General features: G+C 36.4%; 1 protein-coding gene across 2 annotated transcripts in view; it reads left to right on the forward strand.

Annotated features, from left to right (window-relative positions):
* The window catches only part of ankrd12 (ankyrin repeat domain 12), a 72,365-nt gene that overhangs the window by 684 nt on the left and 44,105 nt on the right, over positions 1-27,576 (forward strand). The gene's annotated exons all lie outside the window — the stretch shown is intronic.

Below are 27,576 nucleotides of genomic sequence, written 5' to 3' on the forward strand. Positions count from 1 at the left end.
GGAATGTATGTAAATATATTTGTATAATCTTTTCTCTTGGCGTTTGGTGTATTTAGCGCAGTTGCAGCTGCGACGTGCATGAAATATTGTATGCATGCATGCAGCTCTGGTGTGTGTGTGTGTGTGTGTGTGTGTGTGTGTGTGTGTGTGTGGTTTGCACAAAGCTTTATTTGGTGACCGTCCTTCGCACAGAAACCTTTTGTCTAAAGGACGTCTTCAGCTGTGCAGCGACAGACAGAAGCATGTCATATGCAGGTGCAGATCATAGTGTCTTTCATAGAGATTTTTGTGATGACATAACACGGTACTACATTGTTTACTATGAGCACAATAGTGTATATATATATATATATATATATATATATATATATATATATATATATATATATATATATATACATACACACATATACACACACACTTTTATATATATGTGTATGTGTGCGTATATGTAATGTACAGTAATGCATATAATATTAGTTTTTGATTACAGGGTGGGTATTAATTCTGAAAGCAGTTTAATTTATTTGTGAGTAATAAATTATTATTGAATTATATTTTAGGTCTTTAAAATCTATATATGAAATTTTCTAGAATAATCATTTTTATCAAGCTCGTATATTTATTTATGTTCAGTAATTTCACTTAAATGGCAATGAAAATTACCCATTAATTATCATTATTGAACTTAAATATACGAGCTTGATAAAAATGATCATTCTAGAAGAAAATCTCAGATGGCACTTATGCTTTTGCATCTGAACTCTTCATATGTTCTAGTGTGATTGAAATCCGGTTTATGTAATCGTGGCTAAAAAATACAGTCGAAAAAAAAAATGACTTACTGTAAATAAGTTTATTACTCTTTATTTTATAATTTTTTCCCCCCTCATTTAACATTTTAACTAAACAGATTATTGTTCTAATATAATTATTGAAGCATTTTTGGTTTTGGTTTTGATTCTTATTTTGCGTGAGGATAGATTTGATATTCATTTTAGTATGGAATCTAGATCAGATGTTTACGCCCACACTCGCTTCAGTCTTGTTCTACACTCACACACTTTCAGAATGACATATTAGGGATTATTATTCAAAGATCCGAGTTTTCCCCAGCTGGGCCACCGTCCAAGGAGAGCCTGTGATTCCGGCTGTTTTTCCATTGACCCTTTTTTTTTAAAGTCACGGGGGCCACTCGCACGAAAGGCCCTGTGTGTGAGAATCTGCGGCGTTGTGACCAACAATAACAAGCTCGTTTCTGTCGAGGATGTTTCAGGGCTACTTAGCCTCCAAAATGCTTGTTTTATAGTTATATGGCGTGTTTACGTTAGATAAACGATCCGTGGTGGTGCTGATGCGGTGGGAATTTGCAGCGACTGTCAAGGCAACACTCACACGTATCACAGCAAAATAACAAAGTGCATTTGTCAGATGGAAAGCGACACAGATTGAGCCAAAACAAAGATTGACTGACAATGAAATTGAGCTTAAAAGTTTGAAATAATAAACGTAACCCCAAAGAGGCAGATGCTTTTCCTGTGACACACATTAGTTTTTCTCATTTGGGCCTAAAAGTGAAAAACGCTGTTATATCACATCGGCCACACCTCTTAATACCGTTCATTTTTTAATAATTTAACATTTTAATTCACCCAGTAAATAATATCCCTGTGTTCACAATGTGTTTAACATAACATAACATTCATACATACACAGATTTATGAAGCCAAAACAAAGAATATGCATTTGCTGTGCAAAATTGTTTGTTCTAAATGTATTATGAGTGTATTGTTTTTTTATTAATAGAGCCAGACCATTAAAACCAATATTTGCCCGTTTTGAGATTATTTTCAGTGATCGAGAACTATATCCGGTTGGCTGATTATTAGACGTGGTATTTCCCACAAGTCAGTTTCAAATGACGCCAGCCTTGTGAACGTAAATATTCCTGTCTCAACATGAATTTAGAGTAATGTTACTGAATTTAATGTAAATTGTATAGCAATTTTGTGTATGTCTCATTTCCCATAAATTTCCATAAATTATATAGATTTTTATTAGTAGTAAGAAATCAGCATTATATCAGCCACCTTCCACTGTTGATATTGGTATTATTGGCATATTAAATAATACATATTGTTCAAGCCAGCAGTTGTGTTATTTAAAACATTGTTTTTGTATTTTACTAGTATGTTAAATTTTGTTTATTTCTCGGATTAAAAAAACAACACTATTATAGTACAGTACTAGGGGAGGGGCGATATGTCCAAAATCTTATATCACAACATGAATATATATATATATATATATATATATATATATATATATATATATATATATATATATATATATAATATCACAATATAGTTATTTTTGCTTTAAATAAGGTTTTTGTTTTATGAAATCAAAATTGGATACCATTTGAAATGTTTTAATTCTTGTAACCATTTTCAATATCACAAAAAATACTATAAGTTAAAAAAAAAACACGTAAATGAAATATACATTTATTCCTATTTGAAGTTACAAAAGTGATTCTCTTTTGTTGTTTTATTAACATTAATGACACACAGAGGACAGCAGGTTTATTAGGCTGATGTCACTTTAAATCCAAATGCACGAATCTAATATACTTGTGCATTTTTTTTCTTGACTATTTACATTCATGAGTTGCGAAAGGCACACAAAATCTCAAACGACTCAGACCACCCACTTTTTTGTTTGTGATATCAGCAACTATTTTTGACATTATTATAATATGTTGATAATTTAACATGTTATGTGTGTTTGTGTTATGTACGCATCTACGGTGGAAACTAAATTTCCTCTCGAGGACAAATAAAAATCTATCCATCTATCTACATTCACTTAAGACATAAATAACTGTTTGCGAGGATACTTGCAAAGTCGGGCGTTTTGACTAGGGCTGGGAAATGATTAATCGCGATTAAGCGCATCCAAAATAAAAGTTTGTGTTCACATAATATTTGTGTGTGTACTGTGCATAATTATTTTGTATATATAAATACACACACATGCAAGTAAGTATTTAAGAAAAAATTGTTATTTATATATAAAATATTTATATTTATTTATTTATAATACAAATTATATATAATATATATACAGTATATTTAAGCAAATATTTCTTAAATATATACATGCATGTGTGTGTATTTATATATATATATATACAAAATAATTATGGACAGTACACACATTTATTATGTGAACACAAACTTTTATTTTGGATGCGATTAATCGCGATTAATCATTTCCCAGCCCTAATTTTGACACGTATAAGTATGTGTATTTAACCTTTCAAGCCCGATAAAGTGGCTAAAATAACTCAGTTCAGTTCTCTCTCGCTCTGACGGCACGTGCATATAGTAGCGAAATGTCTTTCTCTGCGCTTCGATGATTTGAAATCACTTCTTTTTAAACCGCAATGCTTACAAATGCTTGTAAATGCCAACTTCACCCTGAGCTTAACCGCGATAGAGACGATACTCCAAAATATCTACCGGTTGACACATTTCCACCGGTTAATCGTGTCTATCTACCAGTATATCTCCCACCTCTATACAGTACAATCATTTACGACCTGAAATCTCTAGTGCGTTTTAAATAAGAAATGAAGTGCATTTTCAGCAAGATCATATTTTACTCTAGAAACGTCTCTGCATTAGTGCAACTGACATGAAATCCTTAAGTAGTTTATATGTCATGCTAAAACTATTTTAAACTGCATTTTATTTTATATTATTTTTTCCCATGTTACATTATACATTCATTTTAACCTAAAAAATGCAATGTTTAAAAAAAGCCCATGGAGACTTTATGCATGAACTACCCAACATCGCATGTCTGTCTGCAAGAAATCAGAAGTGCACCAACTGTGTCTCTGCACATTTTGCTGCTCTGTTTACAGTCGTGTCCTAGTTTTGCTTTCATTTGCACACAGATGACACCGGTGTACGCTGCAGCGTTCCTGTCGAGTTCATCCACTGAACGCCGGACGCTTAGAGCAGACGTATTTCCATGAAGCTCGTGCGAGCGGGAGCTGGTTGCATGAGAGAGAGAGAGGGAGAAAAAGGGAAAAGCGCGAGACAGAAACAGGCGTGTGACTCACTCTCCTACCCATTAGACGTTGGCCTTTGTGATCTGAACCATTCCCGTGAGAGACCTCTCTCCCCGCTTCACGTTCAAACTGGATGCCATTTTTATTTTGCCGTGCTAATTTTTTCCCTGCACAGACGCAGGGCTTTGAAGTACGAGGTTTTAACGCTGAGGCTTTGTGTCTCTTCTTGATGTTGATAGAATTTGCCACATTTTATATTGCAGATACGCTGCTTTTCCTTAAATTAATTCTAGTATTTGGTCCTGTTTTTTACGTGGCTGATTGATTAAAGTGCCAAGATTTGAAATGGGCCGTCATTTAAGAGCTTGTATTTTCTTGTACTGCTTTTATCCGGTGTGTTTGAGGAGCTTTCAGGATCACTGACCTCTGGATCCATTTCGTAAAATAAACAAAAGCGCTTTCGTATTCTGCTACCGATCAAATGTAATCCAGCAGCCGTCTAACCGGCAGGTCCAGGCTGAATCTTAAGTCACCATCATTAGCTTCTTATTAAATATTTTGGCTAATTTGATCATTCTCACCACTGACTAGTATGGGTTTTGTAATGTTTGATATCGATTACCCACATCTAGAAGAGCAGGTTGGCTTACATTTCCATTTATGCATTTGGCAGATGCTTTTATCCAAAATGACTTGCATTGCATTTTCAAGGTTCACATTCACATTCTTACGAGTTCTTGCTTTCCCTGGGAATCGAACTTATAATACACACTACCAAGGCTGCATTTATTTGATCAAAAATACAATAAAAAAATTGTGAAATATTATTACAATGTAAAAAAATCAGTTTTCTATTTTAATACATTTTGAAATGTAATTTATTTCTGTGACGCAAAGCTGAATTTTCAGCATCATTACTCCAGTCTTCAGTGGGGGTCAAATGTATAGTAGTTGATCCGTGATCCGTACGGACCCGGCCCCATGGTTTGGCACGCATGTGATTCGCGGATTAAATGCAAATTTTAACCATCATAGAGTGAAAGTTTATCATTTGCACGTGTTTTGATCTGCCAATTTAGACATTCAAGTGGTTTTAAACCATTACAGCCCAAGACTATGTCATTTAATGTTAATCAAACAGCATAACACAGCTTTAAAAAAGATTAATCGATATTTCATTTATACAGTAAACACTAGTGTTCTTTTACATTTACTTTGTTGTATCGTGTTTATGCTTGTAGTTTTTGTAGTGCATTTTTCGGTAACACTTTATTTTACAATGTCCTTGTTTCATATGTTACATGTACTTACCATAGTAATAACAGTAAATTATGTATAATTACATGCAACTAACCCTCAACCAAACCGTAATCCTACCCTAACCCTATAGTAAGTACATGTAGTTAATTTATATTACTCAATACTTAAATATATAATTACACTGTAACAATTCCACCTTAAAATAAAGTGTAAACCCATTTTTCTTATTTTTTTACTGACTGTTTACTTTGCCTTTAATAATGTTTGAACTTTATTAGTAAGGCTAGTAGTTTTTGCTGTGGTTTTGAAGTACTTAAAGTGTGCTTTAAGTAATAATTGGAAAGCAAAGTTACATTTGACCCCCCCCCCCCATATGATTTATTTAGCATTTTTCTTGCGGATCCAAAAAACTATTCGATCCGTGACTCAAAAACCATAATATGATTCAAACCGTGAGTTTTGTGATCCGTTGAACCACAAGTCTTCAGTGTCATTTAGTTATTTTAAATATAAATCTTTTGTAATGTTATACATGTCTTTGTGTCAACCTCAAACTTTTGAATGGTATAGTATCATTTCTAAGAATGAACACACCAATTTTTTGGGATTTAATCTTAAAGGGGTCATATGATGGTTCTAGAAAGAACATTATTTTGTGTATTTGGTTTAATGCAATGTGTTTAGGTGGTTTTAGGTTAAAGGTCCCATGACATGAAATTTTCACTTTCTGAGGTTTTTTAACATTAATATGAGTTCCCCTAGCCTGTATATGGTCCCCAAGTTTCTAGAAATTTTAATCGGTGTAAATCGAGCTTTTGCTATCTTTCTCTGCCTTTGAGAAAATGGACGCTCAATCGCGCTGATCTTGAATCTCCTCCTTATGACGTTATAAGGAGGAATGTTACCTCCCCTGTCTCTGCTTTGCCCGCCCAGAGAATATTTCCGCCCATGAGAAAATGCGATAGGAAGTAGGAACGCGCGCACGCGATTTTAGTTTGTCCACGAGAGATATAATGGCTTTTGAGCGAGCGAAGCATAATAATTGCTCAATAATTGGATGTACAAATGAACACCGAAGGGTTAATACCGAGCTGGGCTTGCTGAACGTCTGAAACTAAAGTCTGGATCAGTACCAACTCTCTTTGGCTCAGCTAACGTTACACAACTCGGACAAGTAAGTCAACTAATGATACAAGTTGTTGCTTTACTGTTTATGGTTACCTAGCTTGTTACACGTAGAATGTGGCTTTAACATTAGCTATGCAGTTACTTGCGCTAATGTAAAGGTAGATAGCATCAAGTATGTGTGTGAATACACACACTGTAACACGAGTGTTGTACACTTCTTTGTTATTTGGATAACCGTTTTCCTGTTGGTTATACGGCGTGCGCGATATCCGCATTTCAAGATCGCAGAGCTTGATGTAATTGTAATAATAATAAAAGATAAATACAGACGTTACAGATCTCTCGTGAAAAGGCAACAGTAGGTTAGCGTTAGCTACATGATAATAACTAAACCATCCGAATAAAGTACCGTATCCAGACATAATATTATAAACTAACCATTCGGAAACGTCCTGCTGGAGCCGCTGAGTTGCAACTTCTTCATCCGTTGCTTCTCCATCTGGATCAGATTCTGGGTCAAACTGAAATGCTTGAACGACTGCGTGTCTCCGTGCCATTGCAATATATCCAATGTAAACATGCATGGTCTACCGTTGCCGCAGATGGTCAAGGCCACACCCACCCTCCACCTTACGCCGCCTTTCTCCTCTTCACGCCGCCTTTCTCCTCCTCATTAACATTTAAAGCTACAGACACCGAAACGGCCCGTCTGAAGGAAGCTCATTCTGGGACTGGCTTATAGTGGCTATAATTCTGCACCGAGGCTGAATTTTTGGAAAGAGATTTCAGATACAGTACTAGGGACCACTAAGGCCTATATTAAAGCCTACAAAAAGTAGCATGTCATGGGACCTTTAACAAAAAAAAGTAATTATTTTACACATTACGTACATTATTGTTGCTCCTCTATGCCCTGCCTTTCAGGCATTGACAAATACATTGCAACTATGTTATTGAACTTTAATACATAAAGTAATGCATCCTTTCCATTCAACTTTTGGCCGCAACAATAGAGTAATGACAAACAAATAAAAAAATAGTTTCGCTTTTAACACCTTTTACATGACACTCTCTTTTCATGACCATTGGTTAACCCCCCCCCCCCCCCCACTATTTTCTGTAAAAAAATAATTTCAGTCCTCCAGATGTTCACTTCAATACTTTCCTTATGAGGGCTTCGAGGTCGCTATAGCACCTTTATGACACGTATGTGCCAGCTTTGCAGGTCATGCATTCGGTTTCACACGGATCCCGACCGAGGCGAAGACACAGGAATTTTCTCTGTAAATCATCTGTGAATTTACATTTGGGCTTTTTTTTAACGCTGTTCAGGAGTTTACTGTTGACAAGCAAGCGCTGCTCTGTGTCTCTTGGCTGTTGCTGTGGTGCTGAGGGTAATAGATTGAGATGGAGTTTGACCAATGTTGCGTTACGTACATGACCGACCGACCAATGTTGCCGTGCGAGAAGGCGGGACCTAAAGCAATGCAATAACGCACATCAACCCGATCACTTGTTTGTTTGTCGTTCATGTAAACAGGACATTCAGATTCATCAATCTGAATGAATTCAGTCCGACTGATACAAAAGGTGTGCATGTAAACACAATGAATGGTGACTGTGGAAAGCAAAAACCGAATCCCGGATATTTTGGGCGATCTAGAAATGTTTTTAGGTCGAAAAAGAGGACGTATGGTCACCCCTAGCGTGTGTGAACGAAGCGCTTTAGCAAAGCGTGGCTGAGCCGTAACTTTTACAAAGAATATCTCTTTAGGTAAGGAAGAACACTCCGTTTTTGTGTCTATCCCTTTAAATGCAAATGAGCTGCTGCTCCCGGCACAGAGGGCAGAGCTTCAAGAGCTCGTGTTTTATTACCTAACACACACACGCACTGAACATTTCACAAACTTTTAGCCTTTTATGTTCAAACCGGAGTCAGAAAAATGAAGAGACTCAAAAAGTGACATGTAGACAACTTTTCTGAATGGTTATTTGGTGAATTAATGTAGCTTGTGTAGTTATCTTCTAATCATTGATTAGCATATTCTGTCATGATAATCTATAAATCGTGTTCCCGGGGGCGGGGTTTATGTAAATTCTAGGGTTGGTGATGTCACTAACCTGTGTAGTCTCTACCAGCCGTTTGTTGTAGTCCTTAACCCTCTGGAGTCTGAGCGGTTTTCTGGGCCCTTGAGATGTTCTGACATGCTCTTACATTTGTGCTTTTTTCAGTTCCTTTTAAACATATTAATGGCAAAGGTGTAAATTCACTCTATAAAGCACAAACAGGGCTACCATAATATGTGAGCCACGTGTATGTACATGTTTTAATTTTTGAGAGAATAATGTTTATGCGTGGATATTGAAAAAACTAAAAACTAAAATTTCTGAAATAAGGCCACAAAACACATAGTAAATATGTGTCAATAAGACTTTTGACCAATGGATGTCGTCGCCTATAGTTTTTTCTTCAAAATTATGTGAAAATAGTCTTGCTTTATCGTTCAAATAAAACCATACATTGATTTAAATTGATGTAAAACAGGTTTTGCTTGGAAAGCCAATATGCGAGGGGGCGTGAACGAGGAGTGGTTTTCACCTGAATTACCACCCACTCTGCATAATGATGAGCCATTCACACAGGTGTGAAACTGGCTGAGCCACAATGCTTGGACAAAAGATATTTAGAAGAAGACTTATATTGACCATTTAAGATTTTGCTTACATCTATCTTGTACATATGTTGTGCTATTTTATTAAAAAGGTTACAATTACAACAATAATTACAATTTCAACAATATTTCAAGTGTACTCTTTCTTTGTAAAAAAAAAAGAAAGATTATAGGCCTACATTTTATCTATGTATTCATTACTTTGAATATAGCCAACATTGGAACAGCTAACATCTTAGTTGATGACTTTATTTTTGACAAAAATATTAGGCTATTTTATATATAGAAATTGCTAAACAAAAGCTTATTTGACGAGGCAGTATATTCTACAGTAAAAACTGTACCCAAATCTACTAAACAAAATGTTGTCTTTCATATTTCGCCTGACTGTAAAGTTGTTTTCATGAAATATTAGGGCATATAAATGTTAATTTGCAGTTTACGTTGCTTATACAAATAGCCAACATTTTATTTCAACATATTTCAGTCGATTTTTACTCATCTCAGTATAGCAATACAGTTTGCTAAAACATCATCATTCGTTGACGATAGGCTTATTTACTTTAAATCCAGGAAAGTTGTTAATGAAAAAATTATTAAAATTAAGATACAATTGATACAAAACGAAATTCGTTTTAAAGAAAGGATTTGTACTTTCTGTTTTGAGGTCTCTGTGAAAGTTTGAAAGTCGTTTAGTGTTTTTTTTTTAGAGCTCGCGTCCATAATGGAGAAAAAACAGAGCGCATGCCGTTCATTCGTCAATAAACAGAAACCCGAGAAGGAAAAACTTACTAGTATTCCTCAGCTCCTATTCCTCGTATTCCTCATTATTCCTCACAGCGCTGCAAGACGGTGTAAGCAAGTAATGTTCTGAATAAACTTGTGTTTTGGTTTTCTCGAGCTGATGGGGGCGTTCACAGGATTGCGCGGATTACCTCAGCCATTTGCGTTTGAATAGCGTGCGCTCTCCGTGGGCGGAGTCACATTACATTTGAATTAGCTCTAATTAGGTCGACTGGAATCACTCTCTTTTAATACAGATTTCACAAGATGAGAATATTTGTTTTTTATATAAATTACTTAATTTAAAAGAAGAGATTTCAAGCTTCATAAAGACATATATCACGTGTATGTGTGAGAAGTATTCACTGAGTTATGGTTCATTTTCGGACGCGTTTCAGAATGGACTACACGGACAGAGAGAAGGCAGAACTCGCTTCGTGTTTATTTTTCTTTATTTGTCGAAAAGCACAACACTATGTTTTTATTGTGAGTATACACAAAAATAATACACATTTAACAGAATCGATTGATGTATGGAACTCCTATGGAAAATCAAAGTCAACAGAGTATTCATGAGTTTCTTTTACACTGATAAAAAAAAAGCGAGCTGGTATCGCCGGCGATACCGTCGACCTCAGGGGGTTAAAAAGCAATTTCTTTAAAAGCAAATATCTCCCTTTGCTTTGAACTTTGAGCGTTGTAACTTTGCAGATGTTGTTTCTGCTCAAACAGCAACATTACACACTTGCTAAAGTTAGAAAAGCGATATCATAATCAACCACCCCTTTAAAATGACTAGTTATTGTCCAATTGCTTTAATTGGTCTGGCTGGCCGATACATCGATATATAGCATTTGCATCTGGCCTGAAATCTTTTTTGTGCTTGGAGAGGGGATAGCCGGCTTTGTTTAACACCTAAATAATCACAATTTCATGCTGCACTGGTCACCATTTTCTCTTTATAGACACCTGATCTTTTCACCGTGACGCCATCAGCGTGGTAGCTTGTACTTCAGATCGGCGAACGTGCTTTTTTTAACAACTGCATGTGTCACGAGTGTCGAACATTTTCCCCTCTCTGATGTTTCTTTCGAAGAGCACACACAAAATCCTCTGAATTTCCTCTTTTACTAGTCCCTTATAGAAACCAATCGCATTTGGGGAAACCCCCGGTAAAGTTTCATACTTCACCCTGCAAAAGGTCAGGCTTTTAAAGCCTTCAGCGGGACGAGTGTGTAACGCGTGGCTCTTTGGGTGTGTAGGACTCAGCTGATGCGGTGACTTGAGTCTTTCCTCCTGCCGCTGTTTCCACTACAATGGAAATTAAATACTCTATATTTGCATCATCTTAGGTTTAACAAGGAAGCCTCTTCTTATCAGGAACCCTTTTAGCTGTATGTTTTTGAGTTGCTGTGTGGTTCTTTTGGAGATTAAAAAAAGTTCTTGTTGCTTCATGATCTTCAGATGTTTGTATTGGTTTCTCGTTATTCTCAAATGAAGACAAAACAGTGGCATGATATATTTTAAGATATGGCAGTGCAAGTTGTTTTAAAGGTCCCATGACATGCTATTTTTTGTAGGCTTTAATATAGGCCTTAGTGGTCCCTAGTACTGTATCTGAAATCTCTTTTCAAAAATTCAGCCTCGGTGCAGAATTATAGCCACTACAAGCCAGTCCCAGAATGAGCTTCCTTCAGACAGGCCGTTTCGGTGTCTGTAGCTTTAAATGTTAATGAGGAGGAGAAAGGCGGCGCAGGGTGGAGGGTGGGTGTGGCCTTGACCATCTTGCGCAACGGTACCGGTCCGTGCATGTTAACGTTGGATATAGCAATGGCACGAAGACACGCAGTCGTTCAAGCATTTCAGTTTGACCCAGAATCTGATCCGGATGGAGAAGCAACAACTCAGCGGTTCCAGCAGGACATTTCCGAATGGTTAGTTTAAAATATTATGTCTGGATACGGTACTTTATTCGGATGGTTTACAGTTATTATCATGTAGCTAACGCTAACCTACTGTTGCCTTTTCATGAGAGATCTGTAACATCTGTAATTTATCTTATTACAATTACATCATCAAGCTCTGCGATCTTGAAATGCGGATATCGCGCGCGCCGTATAACCAACAGGAAAACGGTTATCCAAATAACAAAGTGTACAACACTCGCGGTACAGTGTGTGTATTCACACACATAAACTGCATGGCTGCATAGCTAATGTGACAGCCACATTCTACGTGTAACAGTCTAGGCAAACATAAACAGTAAAGCAACACACTTATATCATTAGTTGACTTACTTGTCCGAGGTGTGTAGCTGAGCCAAAGAGAGTAATCCAGACTTTAGTTTCAGACGTTCAGCAAGCCCAGCTCTGTATTAACCCTTCGGTGTTCATTTGTACATCCAATTATTGAGCAATTGTTATGCTTCGCTCGCTCAAAAGCCATGATATCTCTCGTGGACAAACTAAAATCGCGCGCGCGTTCCTACTTCCTAGCTCATTTTCTCATGGGCGGAAATATTCTCTGGGCGGGCAAAGCAGAGACAGGGGAGGTAACATTCCTCCTTATAACGTCACAAGGAGGAGATTCAAGATCAGCGCGATTGAGCTTCCATTTTCTCAAAGGCAGAGAAAGATAGCAAAAGCTCGATTTACACCGATTGAAATTTCTAGAAACTTGGGGACCATATACAGGCTAGGGGAACTCATATTAATGTTAAAAAACCTCAGAAAGTGAAAATTTCATGTCATGGGACCTTTAAGTTAAAACAGCTCAAAAATGCTTTTTAGTCTGGGACTAGGCTTGTCTGTGAAACCGGGGATTAGATATGAGTTGTAATATTAGTTAGTTCATTAACATATTGATTCTGGTCATAGTAGAAGCGATAGCAGCAACTGTGAAACTGATTTTGAAAGTTGTAAATAAAACAATAGATTGTTGGCGTTATGGTTTACAAGAAATTTCATGGTTAATTCGATGTGTTGCCACTTGCTTGCCATTTCCTTTTAGTTGTTTGTGAAATTTACTAGTGAAAGAACCGGTTTCTTAGTGAAGTTTCCCGGTTCTAACATTTAAAAAGAAAGAACATTTCTCTTTTTATTTATTGATTTCAAGCCTCCAAGCTGATTTGCCATATTACGTTTTTGTGAAATTTAACAATTTCCTTAAAGATGAAGGCATGTAAAAATTATTTGCAGTGTGACAATTCACACCCTTCCATATTAACATCTACATAACACTGATCATAGAAATGTCTAGTTTTGTTCTAATGAGGCATTTGGTAAAGTTCATCAGCCCTAGCAACAGTAACCAGGGGGCGGAGCTTAGCGAAGGATCAATTGGATCTTTTACTTTTCAAAGTGTACCAGCTATGACTGAAGGTTTGTTTTTGTTAAAACGGCCACGTCGTGCTGCCGAGGGCTGTTGGATTGCGAGGCTATTGGTTTCTAGAAACCCTTCAATCAACGGGGTCTGTGTTTTCTGGTCTGTACGCACGTCCTGTCAGGAAATAGAGTGACTTTCTCCTCATGCTCGAGACACGGTCGGCACGCATACACGTCTGGTCGACATTATTTGTTTTTGAAACCAATTTCCCTGCAAGGATGTGATGTAACAGTGCATGTTTTATTTACATGCATATGTGCATTTACATGCATTTTTTCATGAAGAGTGACATGCTTATGGTCCATCCAGAATATATATATTTTTAAGTGAAAATTAAAAAAAATTGGTGGTCAAGATGTGAAATGACGTGTTATGATCTCATTATTATTCATAGGTATTTATACATGAAGTGTTAAGCTGTACGTTATCTTTATCGTTTAGAAACTGTCTGTAGTATATCCATATTTATCAAAATGTAAAGAAGTGCACATGTCCTAGTATTTTTTGGTTTCATATAAATATGAATGAAATTTTGATGGATATTCCTTGCACTTGCTTAGTGGTTTACGCTTTAGAAAATAGGCCTATACCAAAATGAATGTTTAAGGTGCACATGTTCATCCAAATGATGTATTTCGTTAAAATGTAAATCCGTTAAAATGTTCCCTGTCAGATATTAGAACAGCATTTAGCAGATGTTTGTACAGCGTTTATGATTCAGAATGCTAAATCAATGCTGATTCTTATCTACTTGTTCTTAAGATGTTAAGTTTGTATGTAAATGTTTTTGTTTTTATATCAAAGTTGTATGATTTGAGTGCCGTCAGTATACAAGCAATTCAATATTGTGAAGTTGTAAAACTCGATCGCCTGGGTCTTATGTTGTGTTTCCGCAAACCTTTGTAAAGGAGCTTCCAAATAATGGTCAGTCCATCTCGTAATGCCATGTCTCTGACACTCGAGATGAGGCGGTCGGCGTCCTCATGCTCTTCATCAGATCGTCTGGAGAATTTGAGACGTTCTTGTCTTCTCCATTGTTCAGACACACACATTAACTACTCATCCATTCAATCCTTTGCTCTGCTGACACCATCATGAATCTAATTACAGCAGACAGCAGGACTTTAGTCAACACTGTAACCATCAAAACATAGAATACGACTTGTAGTTCGGTTCGTTTGGTCCGGACTAAAATAAAATAAAAATGTAGTTTTTGTCCGCTTAGCATTCAGATTGGCATTTTTATCACCGAACCAAAAGATACCGAACCTAAAGTCACAGAGATACGTTCACATCCTGATTGGTTGGCTTTAATGATGTATATTCAAACCTGAACATCCAAACCAATGCTGTGTTCTGGGATAAATGCACTCGTTGTGTGTGTGTGTCGCTACATATGATGGTATTCTGACCAGCTGAGAACTCGTGAAGAGTTTATAAATGTGTAAAGGAGTCAAAACAGCGTCAGGAATCCCTCCGTCACACACACCAAGATCTGCTGTGAGGAGACGCGATTCTGATGCCTGAACTGAACTGTGATGGGCAACATCTTGACTATGATGAGTTAAAACAGGTGTGCTTGAGCATTCTGTCCTTTTTAGGGTCTCATCTTCCTGTTTTTGGTTCGTTTACATGTCTTTGGTCCGTGTTGCGTTCATATATCATTCGAACCGCGCTAGAGTTCATTTGGAAGTGGATCGAGACTCGTCTCTTCAGCTTGTTTGGTGTCACCAGGGTTCAGATGGCTGCATTCACACTCATTCAAATGAAGCGCACTAACAGAGCAATCTCACCAGGGTTTGTTTTAATCCAACCAAACATGCCAAGTGAGAACACACCCTGTATCTCAACTAGACTTAGTTGTGTATTAATTTTACAAAGAATTCTGTCATTTGACATTCAGTGTTTCCCACAGGATTTTATGAAACTCTGGTGGGTGGACCTTGGCCATCTCTAGGGGGGTTCCCAAGGAAGAAAATTTTGTACATTTTAAAGTTAAATTCATAAATCTGGTGCCATTTGAGAATTAAGAGCTCCAACCCATATTCAGTGTGCAAATTGAACACAAAAAATCGGTGCATTGACTTTAAAGGAGATTCAAACCTCTTTTTAGGCCTAATATAGTGTCTCCGTCTACATTACACTACATAATGCAATAATAATGTTATAATATTATAACTATAACAGTAATAGCCATATATTGTAAAACAAATGCACTGAAAATAATTGAAACTTTTATAATTAGTGTTTTCCTAATTTCTATACATGCAAGAGATCAACCCTCAAGCTTTTTTGACGGAAACAGTCGAGCTTTTATTTTGGCGGAAAACAAGTTTACAAATGTGTCACATTACAAATCTAGTGAAATGCTGTAATCGTCAACTAAGCAAATGTGAAAATAATGCGTTTCCAAATACACGCTAAACTCAGCACATGTACAGATGGAGTTCACTGCATTCATTCACATGAGCGAAGTGGCTGTACAGACAGTCTTTTAACAACGACACAAAGCCTTTTCCCTCTTTCGATTTTAGTTTGTTTGACAACAATGACATTAAAGGCCTTTTATGTTATTATGGGAAGTTGAAATATAGCCTATTTTCGGGCCGCCACAGTCTAGTTAATGACTGGGAAGCACTGAAATCTATTTGTGGCGGTCAATGTTGATATTGTGGCGGGTTGCCACAGATAATTCAATGTATGGGAAACACTGGACATTCAATGTTAAGAGTAGTTAAGCATCTGTCTGGTTGATAAATTGGTCAATTGATCGAAGCTAATGATCTCAAAATGGCCAAATATTGATAGAGTGTTGATAGAGCATAATTTTGGACAAACTATATGGGCAAGTGCAAAGCAAACAGGTTATGTGCTTTTAATTTCATCAACACTAGTCAAAACTTTATTGGATTTCTTACTGTTGACATTTAAATCAGTGATGTGAGATTTGGTTGTACAGGTTAACACTTACTCTGGGTTTTTTTCCAGCATAAAACTTGTGAACCAGATCTGTGGCGTTTCGGCAATTAGCACTGACAGTAGCAACCCTCTACGCACACACCTTGGCAATAGTATCGCCATTGGCTAGTACATTTTTTGGGTTACTCACCAGACTATCTATCTATCTATATATATAATTCCACCAAATCAGCTTATCATTGCAAAATGGCACAGCTTTTTAAATCTCTAAATGTACACTCTTAAAATCAGTCAATCAAGCATTATATTATGATAATCAAGCATTAGCCTATTTAATGATATAACTTAAGTAATTAGAACTAAAACTTGATAATGCATAATGCATATTTGTCATTTTAACTGAACTTAGGACTGGTGGTGGTGCTTAAGATATTGTTGGTCATTCAGTGTTTCTGTAAAAAAAAAATGATAATAGTAATTATTATTAAAAGATAATCCTACTACTAATTCAACTACTAATAATGACAATATACAACCATATATTTATGCTAAACTTATACTTGGCATCTAACACACACACTGGCGAGTAAAATCTAAGAATTTATTAGCTAATGGCTAATGATTGACATTATTTAGTCGCCCAGTGTGAAATTTACTCGCATTGTAGAGGGTTGAGTAGATTTAATAATCCCTCCGTTTTGAAGGTGTGGTAGTTGCACTATGAATATATTAGGATATGTATCTTCGGAAACATAATTCCCATTCTTTTTTTTTTATTAAATAAACTGTTTAATTAAGAATAATTGAGCACAGCATGTCCACTAGCAGAAAGTAAACAGACTCAGTTTTGATGTCATGTTGACTTCAATTTTGAGCTTATAGACTTTATCAATCAATATTACGGCACTAGTCAGTGTGTAGATCTCCGAAACATTCTGACAGTGAATCTGACACCAGTGTTCATGCAATGTAACGTAGCTGACATAATGAAGGGTTGTGTGAAAAAGCTTAGATGCAAGACAAACTAGTTTGGTCGCTTTTGTGAACACATGGCTGCCTTTTCAAACGTTGCCATGGCCTGTCAGATTTTGGCAGCGTTTTGATTGTAATTTGGGAAATCATAGTGCGTTGCCTGGTCCTGTCTTTTCGAGCATGACTGTGCTTTCAAAGAGGATGCAAAACCGATATTGTTCTCCTTTGCCTACTTGCCTTAATGTGTGCATGTGTATGAGGGCATGTGTGTGTTTGCTCTGTTGTGTGAGTGTAGGATAAGGCTGGGTTCATGTGAAGTGAAACCAACCTCCCAAATACAGGAACAAGAAACCTACTTTGACAGCAGCGTGCTACTTTTGCATAAACGTGTGTTTGTGCCAAAAGAGGGCGGCGATTTTTAGTGTGCACAACATGTGCTCGACTGGTATGTGAGACGCCTACGTTGTTGTCCAGGCTCTTTTTACAAGCGCCGTTGGTTGGTAACTGGCTGTCAACGGTTGATGGTCATGTGCTTGTTTTGCAGGTGCTGTCCTTAAAGTTCACTTTAGTTCACTTTCAAATAAACATTTCCTGATAATTTACTCACCCTCATGTCATCCAAGTCTTTCCGAAATATGGATTTTTCTCCATAATGGACTTCAATGGCAACCAACGGTTTGAAGGTTCAAATGTCCGTCTCAATGCAGCTTCAAAGGTTCGACATGATCCCAGAAATAAGGATTATCTAGAGAATTTTGTTTTTTATTTTCTAAAAATAAAATAAAAATTATATACTTTTTAACCACAAATGGTTAAATGGTCTTGTCCCATCTCTGAGATGCGCCACACATTACATTTACATTTTACATTCATGCATTTGGCCGACGCTTTTATTCAAAGCGACTTGCATTGCATTTCAAGGTACACATTTACATTCTTATCAGTTCTTTACGTCATCACGTTGGAAAGATCACGCGTGACTAGGGTTGCAAAATTCTGGGAATTTTCAAAGATGGAAACTTTCCATGGGAATTAATGGGAATTTAAGGGAATTAACAGGAATTTATGGGAATAAATGGGAATAAACTGGGAATTTTCAAATTTGAAGGTTGGCTCTTCATAGGGAAGTTAAATATAGTTGAGGAAAGTATATTTTAGCATAATCTTGACTAAAACAAACAGATGCCATTCAAATACACTTGAATATCCATGCCATTCCTCAATCACATGCACATAGCACACTGCTTACTGCATGGCTATGAGACCACACCCCCTACTGGCACTGTGCATGCCTCCATCACATGTACAGAAGCCCAAAGCACAAGACTATTGAAGGCACACATTTGAACCTGTGGACTAGTTACTTTCAGAGTGGACGCGCAAGCGGTTGCCGTGGTAATGAATATTTCCAAAATTCCCCAGCTTAACTTCCCATGGAAATTTACCGGACACTTTCCGGAAATTTACCGGAAATTTTCCGCCCCTTTGCTACCCTACGCGTGACGTAGTTGTAAGTACCGACCCAGTGTTGAGGAGTTTGGAGTAGGAGGACCGTTCAAAGTTATTGTATGTTGAATGACACATATTTATGTATTTGTGTCAGTTTATTGTTTAAAATGGACCTTATGTCTGCATATCCTGGATGTTTAACGTTTCCAGCGTGACGATGTAGCCTAATGCGTGGCGCATCTCAAGAGATAGTACATGATGGGCATCTGTGATTAAAAAGTGTATAATTTAAAAAAATATATATAAAATGAGCAATGGTTTCTCTAGATAAGACCCTTATTTCTCGGCTGGGATTGTGTCGAGACTTTGAAACTGCATTGAGACTGACATTTGGACCTTCAAACCGTTGGTTTGTCCATTATATGGAGAAAAATCATGGAATGTTTTCCTCAAAAACCTTAATTTCTTTTCGACTAAAGAAAGAAAGACATTGACATATTGGATGACATGGGGCTGAGTCAATTATCAGGAAATTTTTATTTGAAAGTGAACTAAACCTTTAAGTCACGCTGCTACACAAGAGCCTGTTTGTCTTATATGGAGTTCACAAATAATTACAAACTGTTGCCATGAATTTTATTCTTGACCATTTCAGACTTTTAATCACTCTTAAAACTAGATCTGATCAAGTGGTATTCACCAGATGTCGTATAGGTCATACAAGCGTGCGTGACTCGTGCTTTTTTGCTTAAAGGTGAAGACCCAACTCTATGCATGTTTTGTACGATTCCCCTCTCTGTTAAACATTTTATTGGACTGTCCTTGGTTTAATACAAGTAGAATGCTCTTTTATGAAGTTATTTCACTTAGGAAATTTAGTAAGATTATGCCTGAAAAGGTTTTGGATTTTTTTTATAATATGACTTGTTTGCTTGGTTTTATTGTATTTTTTATGATATTTGTATTATTGTAATTTAATTTTAGCCTTAGATGCTGACATTTAATTGAAAATAGCCTTAGATGCTGACATGGCATTAAATAAAACAATCTATCTATCTTGATCATTTCAGTGTCAAAATGGCCATTGCAAAGTTGTTGATGTTATCCTAGTTGATAAGGTAAATACAGTCATAAATTAATTAAGCAATATTTTGAAGTCTAGCAATATAATATATGCTTTTAGTCAAAAGAAGCCATCCATCCATCCATCCATCCATCCATCAATCAATTCATATTTAGCATTTATATACATCTACAAAGTTAACTTCAAGCAATGAAATATGGATTATGATAAAATCAAAGGTTTTTATAAATTAAGCAATATTTGAAGTCTAGCAATATAATATAGGCTATGCTTTTAGTCCATCCATCCATCCATCCATCCATCCATCCATCCATCCATCCATCCATCCATCCATCCATCCATCCATCCATCCATCCATCCATCCATCCATCCATCCATCCATCCATCCATCCATCCATCCATCCATCCATCCATCCATCCATCCATCCATCCATCCATCCATCCATCCATCCATCCATCCATCCATCCATCCATCCATCCATCCATCCATCCATCCATCCATCCATCCATCCATCCATCCATCCATCCATCCATCCATCCGCAATGAAACATGGATTATGATAAAATCAAAGGTTTTTAAGATCATCTGAAACAAATATATGATACAGATGTGCAATAGCCTATATAAAAGTCATCAATTGATGCATTTTGATTGTAAAAACTACACAGATCAACAAGCAATACTTTAGTATTTATAATCAGGCACTCAATGGAATACTCAAAGTTCTTTCAGCCAATAGGATTGTTTAGGGGTCTAAGTGTGCTAGAATTTTAACAAGGCTTTGGCACGATATCAGAGCTGGGCAATATTCATTTGCTGTCTCTCTCTGGCAAGGAAATGTATGCGATTGGATATGTGGATGAAAAGGACTGAGGAGGCAGATGTGGATATCTAACGTCTTTACCCATGATCCTGTTCTTAGTGTGGCAGCAATATGGGATTACTGTGTTTTAACTGAGGCTCAGAGGAAAAAGGAATAAAAGATTTGTCGCTTTTGATTGACGGGTTTAAGTCACATTTCAGCGCTGGTGAACAGACTTGAAATTGAAAGAGCCGGAATAGTGAATAGAGCGGAAGAGGCAGCCGACCTCAAGACACTGCTCGCTCAATCCCAGAGGCCTTTGCTCTCAGGAATGCTGTCTGTTTTGCTCATATTTAACAATGAGAATGTTTTTATTTCATCTTTGTTTGATGTGGTGGTTATTTTTGGTTCTTTTAAATGTTTTCTTTTCTTTTAATTGGTAGTGAAATGTCAAAACACCGTTTTCTATTTCCATGTAAAATTTTCTCAAATTCTCCAGTTTCCATCAAATTACAATAATTACTACAGCTTTGTTTTCTGTAGCGGTGCCAGTACAGTCATATATATATATATATATATATATATATATATCTATCAGGGCTCTTGACTAACATCTGAGGGTCTGTGATTGTAGCGCTGGGGGGATTTTAAATCATAAAGTGAATTTAATCATGAAATTACTATTGTTTTGCATTAATAAGTGCAGTTACTAATAATATTACATGCTTGTTTATTGGAAATTTAGTTTAAATTGAAATGATATGCAGATAAAATGAACTTTTATCAACAACAGTAAAACATAAACATGCAAAAAAACAAATTTTTATTGGGAAAATGTAAATATTCTACTCTTATTAAAGTACCATTGATAGTATCATAGCACGGTTTTGTTTCACTTCTGTTTAGTTTGCCGTTTGATGTCTCTCATATGGCAGCTCTTATCAGTTGGGCAACGAGTGCGATGTTAGACAGAAGCAATCTTGTATTTACTGCAGTTTTTCATTGCGATCCATAACATTTGCAGACATTGTCAACAAAACAAAATTAAAGCATCCTACTTTTCTGTAAGGAGATCCCATATTAGTTGATTATGAATCTAGTGTAGCAACAAAAACTGTACTTTGGCAACCGTATAGCATTTTAGCAGAAAAGGTGGTTCTGGGACTGAAAGATCAGCTCTACTCAGGTAGACAAAACACAACAGCATTACGTCAGTGTTCGTTCGTCAAGTCTGTAGAAACGCACGGCCGGTTCACGACAGGCTCCAGTTCGCCTGGCCAAGAACAGACTCTGGCTCCAGAACACTAACCATTCTGGTGGAAAAGGCAGATTTTAGGTCTTTTACAAGCTGAATCCTTCATTGACCTGTTTATTCTTTAGTGTTTAGATGCTGTTTAGGCATTGTTTGAACCTTGACCTTTCAGACCCTGTCTAGACGTCTTCTGACAGCAGATGTCAGGGGTTTTGAATTCAGTAATGATGCTCGCTCATTGTATTTGTTGAATAATGTTTGTGCCGTCTTGTTCACGTTGCCTTTTCAGTCTTGCATTGAATGCAGTTGAACATGCATTTTCTCTAATTAAAACATATTACAATTAAGTTATTATTGAATTCTCATTCTTCTTGTATTCTCAGAGGTCTGAGCGGATGCTGCAATCCGGGTCATTCCCATGAGTCTGGTTAATGCGGGATATCATCTCTCCCTATAAAGCGTTTGTGACTCACCCAAACTTCACCCTGCGTTGAGCTGAGTCATTGGGTCGGACTGCACTGGTTTTTAAGCCTGTGCAAGACTGCGTTCACATTTTTAAACTCTTATACTCTTTTATTTCCAGAACTCTTGAGTTTTTCTCCGTATATTCAGTAAAATAATTAATGTGAGAATTAAAAGGCAGTAAAAAATTGAGTTTAAAAAGACAGGTTTTCCACTATTTTCTCTGTATATTCAGTAAAATATTTAATACGAGAATTAAAAGGCAGTAAAAAATAGTTAAAAAAACAGGTTTTCCACTATTTTCTCTGTATATTCAGTCAAATATTTAATGCGAGAATTAAAAGGCAGTAAAAAATTGTTTAAAAATACAGGTTTTCCGCTATTTTCTCTGTATATTCAGTAAAATATTTAATGCGAGAATTAAAAGGCAGTAAAAAAAGTTTAAAAAGACAGGTTTTCCACTATTTTCTCTGTATATTCAGTAAAATATTTAATGCGAGAATTAAAAGGCAGTAAAAAAAGTTTAAAAAGACAGGTTTTCCACTATTTTCTCTGTATATTCAGTAAAATATTTAATGCGAGAATTAAAAGGCAGTAAAAAAAGTTTAAAAAGACAGGTTTTCCACTATTTTTAACTCAACAATGTTTATTTATGTTGACTTTATTTATACATAGTAATATAAACAAGGATATTTACCAGTATCTTTCTTTTACTATAACATTTCATATATGGAAAGTTGTGGATGTTTCTTAGTGAATGTAATTTAAGAATTGATTCATTGAAACTTTAATGGCGAAATGAAAAGCACATCAAAATCATTGCGATATTCACAATTTTACCAAGCTGCATGATTAATCTAAATAAAAGCGAAGTCATGGTATGGCTTAGTGCAATTATCAAACCACAAAGCCTGCGATTCAATTAAATAAATAAATGCGCTGCATGTTTCAGAGTGAAACGTGGCACTGTGGTTTTTTTTTTAGACGCTGTGCATTTAGTCAACAGCTCCTGTATATGTCTTTAATATTAATCAAACAATAAAAACACAGCTTTACCAAAGATTATAGTGTTCACTGTACAAGTGAAATATAGATTAGTGTTATTTTACAGTTAATTGCACTCAATACACTTATTTACACATTTCTGTACCTGAATACTAGTGTTAGACCTTACTTTATTAGTAACTTTGTTTTATTGTGTTTATCTATACTTGTACTTTGTGCATTTGTTCTTTTTATTATTGATTGTACAGTTTTTTTGCTGTTAAGTGTGCTTTAAGTAATAAATAAAAAGTAGTTACATTTTTACAATTGTAAAATTGCAATACTAATATTACTGTAATGTTTAATATTTTAATTAGTTATAATAAATTAATAATAATAATAATAACAGTAGCAATTGTAATTCATATTTTAATGTCATTTTGATATACACACACAACTTTTTTGACACCAAACCTTTTTAAAAAAAATCAGTTTTAATCAGAAAAATCTGTAACTTTATTTTATGGTGACTTAGTTAAATTGTACCTACTCATATAAGTACTGAGTAATATTAATGACATGCTCTTGTTTTAGAGTTACGGTTATGGTTTGGTTTAGGGTTAGTTGTAGTTGTACATAATTTACTGTTATTACTATAATTACATTTACTAACGTGTAACTACGTCACCTTAAATAAAAATGTTTCCGAAACATCTATTTTTTCCCCCAAATCGCTAAGCCACAGGACCGTATGAGTTAGTTATTTTTAATAGATTCTTGTAAAGGTTTTTTTTTTTTTTTTTTTTTTTACTTGTCGTCCCACCACAAAAAACTAATAATAAATTAAAATAGAAAATAAATAAATAAATGCAACCTCAAAATAAACGTATGACACATACAGAAATTTCAAATTCCAATTTTGATACAAACTTGATGCAAACAAACTAATATAAACTTAAAATATTATTAAAGACAAGTAAACACTTAGATATAAGTAAACAAATGAGAGCAAATAATTAAATTATGAGCAATAGAACAAACATACAAACGAAACAGTACTTTTCAGGTTTTTCAGGTAAGAGCCACTAACAGTGGTTTTCACTTGAAGTAATGAAATGTAAAATAACACTTCATCATTGTAAGTAGTTTATTAAGGAACCTGAATCGGACACAGAATTATTAAATTCCCTTCCCAAATGATGCTCCCCGTCTCCGTTTCTGTCTGTCTGAGCCTCTCTGTACAGTTCGACATGTAATCAGCCTGACCTCTAGTAGGAAGCTGATTATAACCACACAACCACAGCAAGACCAACACTCATCTACTAGCCTGTGCGCTAATCCCTCTCTCTCTCTCTCTCTCTCTCTCTCTCTCTCTCTCTCTCTCTCTCTCTCTCTCTCTCTCTCTCTCTCTCTCTCTCTCTCTCTCTCTCTCTCTCTCTCTCTCTCTCTCTCTCTCTCTCTCTCTCTCTCTCTCTCTCTCTCTCTCTCTCTCTCTCTCTCTCTCTCTCTCTCTCTCTCTCTCTCTCCCTCTCCCTCCCTCCCTCCCCCCACCGTTCCCCCGTCATTCCAGTTTCCACCTCGCTTCAGCTTGCCGGCCGACCCCCCTGTCGCTGTGTAATCTGCAGTAAAAGGTGCATTGTTCTGTGTGGCGTGGGTATCTGTGGTCATTAACCTACATACTGAGCAGCAGGCCACGGGCTTCTTAAAGCTTTCTCAGATGCCCTCCGATCAGGAAGTTCAGCGTTCGCTTTTGTCTGTTAACCCTTTGCTTCCCCTGTGCACAGTGCTCTGGCAAAGACTCGCGGTCCGTTATTATCTCTAGCAATGCAGTTTTGTTGTTTTTCCTTCATTCAAACTCATTTGTCAGCAATATAATCATAAATTGCAATTGCATCTTTTTCTTTCTGCACACTCTTTGATGTCAACGAAAAAAATATGGGAAGCATTTAAATGTTGAATAGCCTGTTTATTTTGCAATCTGAACTATGCGTCATACAGTTTCATTTTATTATTTGCATTTAGCATTGTTGGATGAGTTTTAGTTTTTTCTAATTGGTGCATTTATATCATTTTTGGTGCATTCACGCTAATAAGGTTGAATGTTGTAGTAGAAAAGAGAACTGCAAAAACGAAGATCGAACTGTTTCAAAACAGTTCGGCGAAATATGGGAGGTCATTTGCGGGGAATTTTTACTTTACAAATTACAGACATGTCCGATTCGCACGGGATTAAGATCACAGACAACCTCCGCAATTATTACAATTGACTAGAGGTCACCAGGTAATACTAATCCCGTGCGAATAGGGCGTATGTAGGTAACATTTTAAGATTTCATTAGTACGCTCTTGAGATGACTTGTTTTGGCCAGTTATAATGCATATGCATAATAGTCTATTAGCCTGGAAATCCAGACCTAAATCTGAAAGATTAATGGTCTGGCGTCGACTAATGAAAATCGGATCGCAATTGGATAACACTACGACCAATCACAACAAGCCCCTTACGCTTAGCTACCAGCGGCGCTAACTGGTAGATTAGACTCTTGCCGTATCCGGTCGGCAAAACAGCAAAAACGCCCTTCTTGCAAAGGATTCATTCGAGCGCCGTCTTCTGTTCCTCTTTTAGATAAAAAGCCAAGTCTAACTCGTTCATTGTAGCGGCCAAAGCCGTTTCAAACAACTGGTGTTCATCCATAGCCATCTTGCAATGTTTACTAATGACTTCGACGTCACAGCGCTGTCGTCTTCTGTTTAGCTCGCCTCTGGCCCGCCTATATCAGATAACCCGATGTGATTGGTGCAGCTCGGATACAAGGGCATATTTAATGAGCATCATTACTGGACACCAGAGTAACTCGCTGAGCAAATTCAACTTGTGCTCTCGTGAGAACTCTGGATTACCAGGGTAATAGGCTATCACAATCGTGTATTTATTATTTTATCTGTCAGTACGTCTCGTCTCTTTATACCAGACTGTCTGACATTAATTTTTAGCTCCGTATGTCAGCAAGTCCAGGTTTTTCAGGAGCTTCCTCTGTTTCTCTGACTGAAAAATATAAGTGTATGTATTGGGACTGTCACTGGAGAGTGTGCTAAAGTCGTGTTTTTGATGGAAAATTTGTAGAAATTATCATTCTTGCTAAATGTGATGTAAACATACTGTCCTGTGACTACAAATAAACAGAAACAGACTGAATGAGTTCGTACGTGCGCCCTCTTTCTTTTGTAAAATAACGGTAAATGCCACTTTATTTCTGTGTGACTAATGTGCAATCTTGACTCAGATTAATTCATTATGATCGATGCATCACTAATTATTGTAAAACTGTGGTAAAACATCGATGCTTAGGTTTTTAATCTCTAAGTAAACAACACAAATGCCCACAAATGGCCGCTTTTATCATGTTCGGTTTGCGATCTCGCTAGTGATTTCTCTCTGATCAGTTTTTCTGAAATTTCTGAGTAAAAGTTATTTCTACACATTTTTTTTTTAGTGTACCGTTTTATGATTCTTTGGACATACTACTCCCCTCACATACTGTTTTTCACCTACTATATAGTTATATCTGCTTATTACACGGCTCTGTGGAATACTCGATTCTGATTGGTCAATCTTGCAATCAGGCGTTATGTTATTTCCCGATAACAACCACTAAAAACAGAAAACACAGGCTCATCCGGGTTACTGAAGCCGGTGCTTTATGCTTTCTAGGTCTGGGAATGTTTTTTCCTCGTGGAAGTTTTGCATTTGGTGAGCTAATAAAATATTAAAACCCTGTCAAATCAATATTTTGTGTACAGATATTTAATTATGTCATCCGGTATCGTGGACACGCTCTCTCTTGTTTCATACAAACGCAGCGGTGGCCATTTTGAAACTATTGTTTTGTACACTGTAATGGATTATAAGATAACAAAGGTACAATTTTAAACCCGTTTCATATCGAATCAATATTTCTTATCCCTATAATTATTCATGTGGTGAAATACTGTGTTATAAGTGGTATGACTGTCCCGTATCCCTTAAATGTCTGTCTAGTTTGAACTTGCTGCTTGCTTTCTCCGTGGAAGCTTTCCATTTAAAGAGCCAATAAAATATTTCAACTCAGATCAACATTTCATGTCTAATTATTTACTTATGTGGCAAGTAGCCATGTAATTTAAGGGACAATGTACATCCAGTCAGTTGTTATAACAGAATAAACCCCGACAGGGTGATCAGGACCCCGACACGAACATAAACATTATCCTTTACTTAGAGCATTTTTAATTATTCACTTAAATGTATGTAAATCAATGTAGTTGTGTGTCTTCAGTGTATTTATTCCATTTGGCGACTGATT

This window comes from Scardinius erythrophthalmus (genome assembly GCF_964197995.2).
Source record: "Scardinius erythrophthalmus genome assembly, chromosome: 9".
Taxonomy (NCBI): Eukaryota; Metazoa; Chordata; class Actinopteri; order Cypriniformes; family Leuciscidae; genus Scardinius; species Scardinius erythrophthalmus.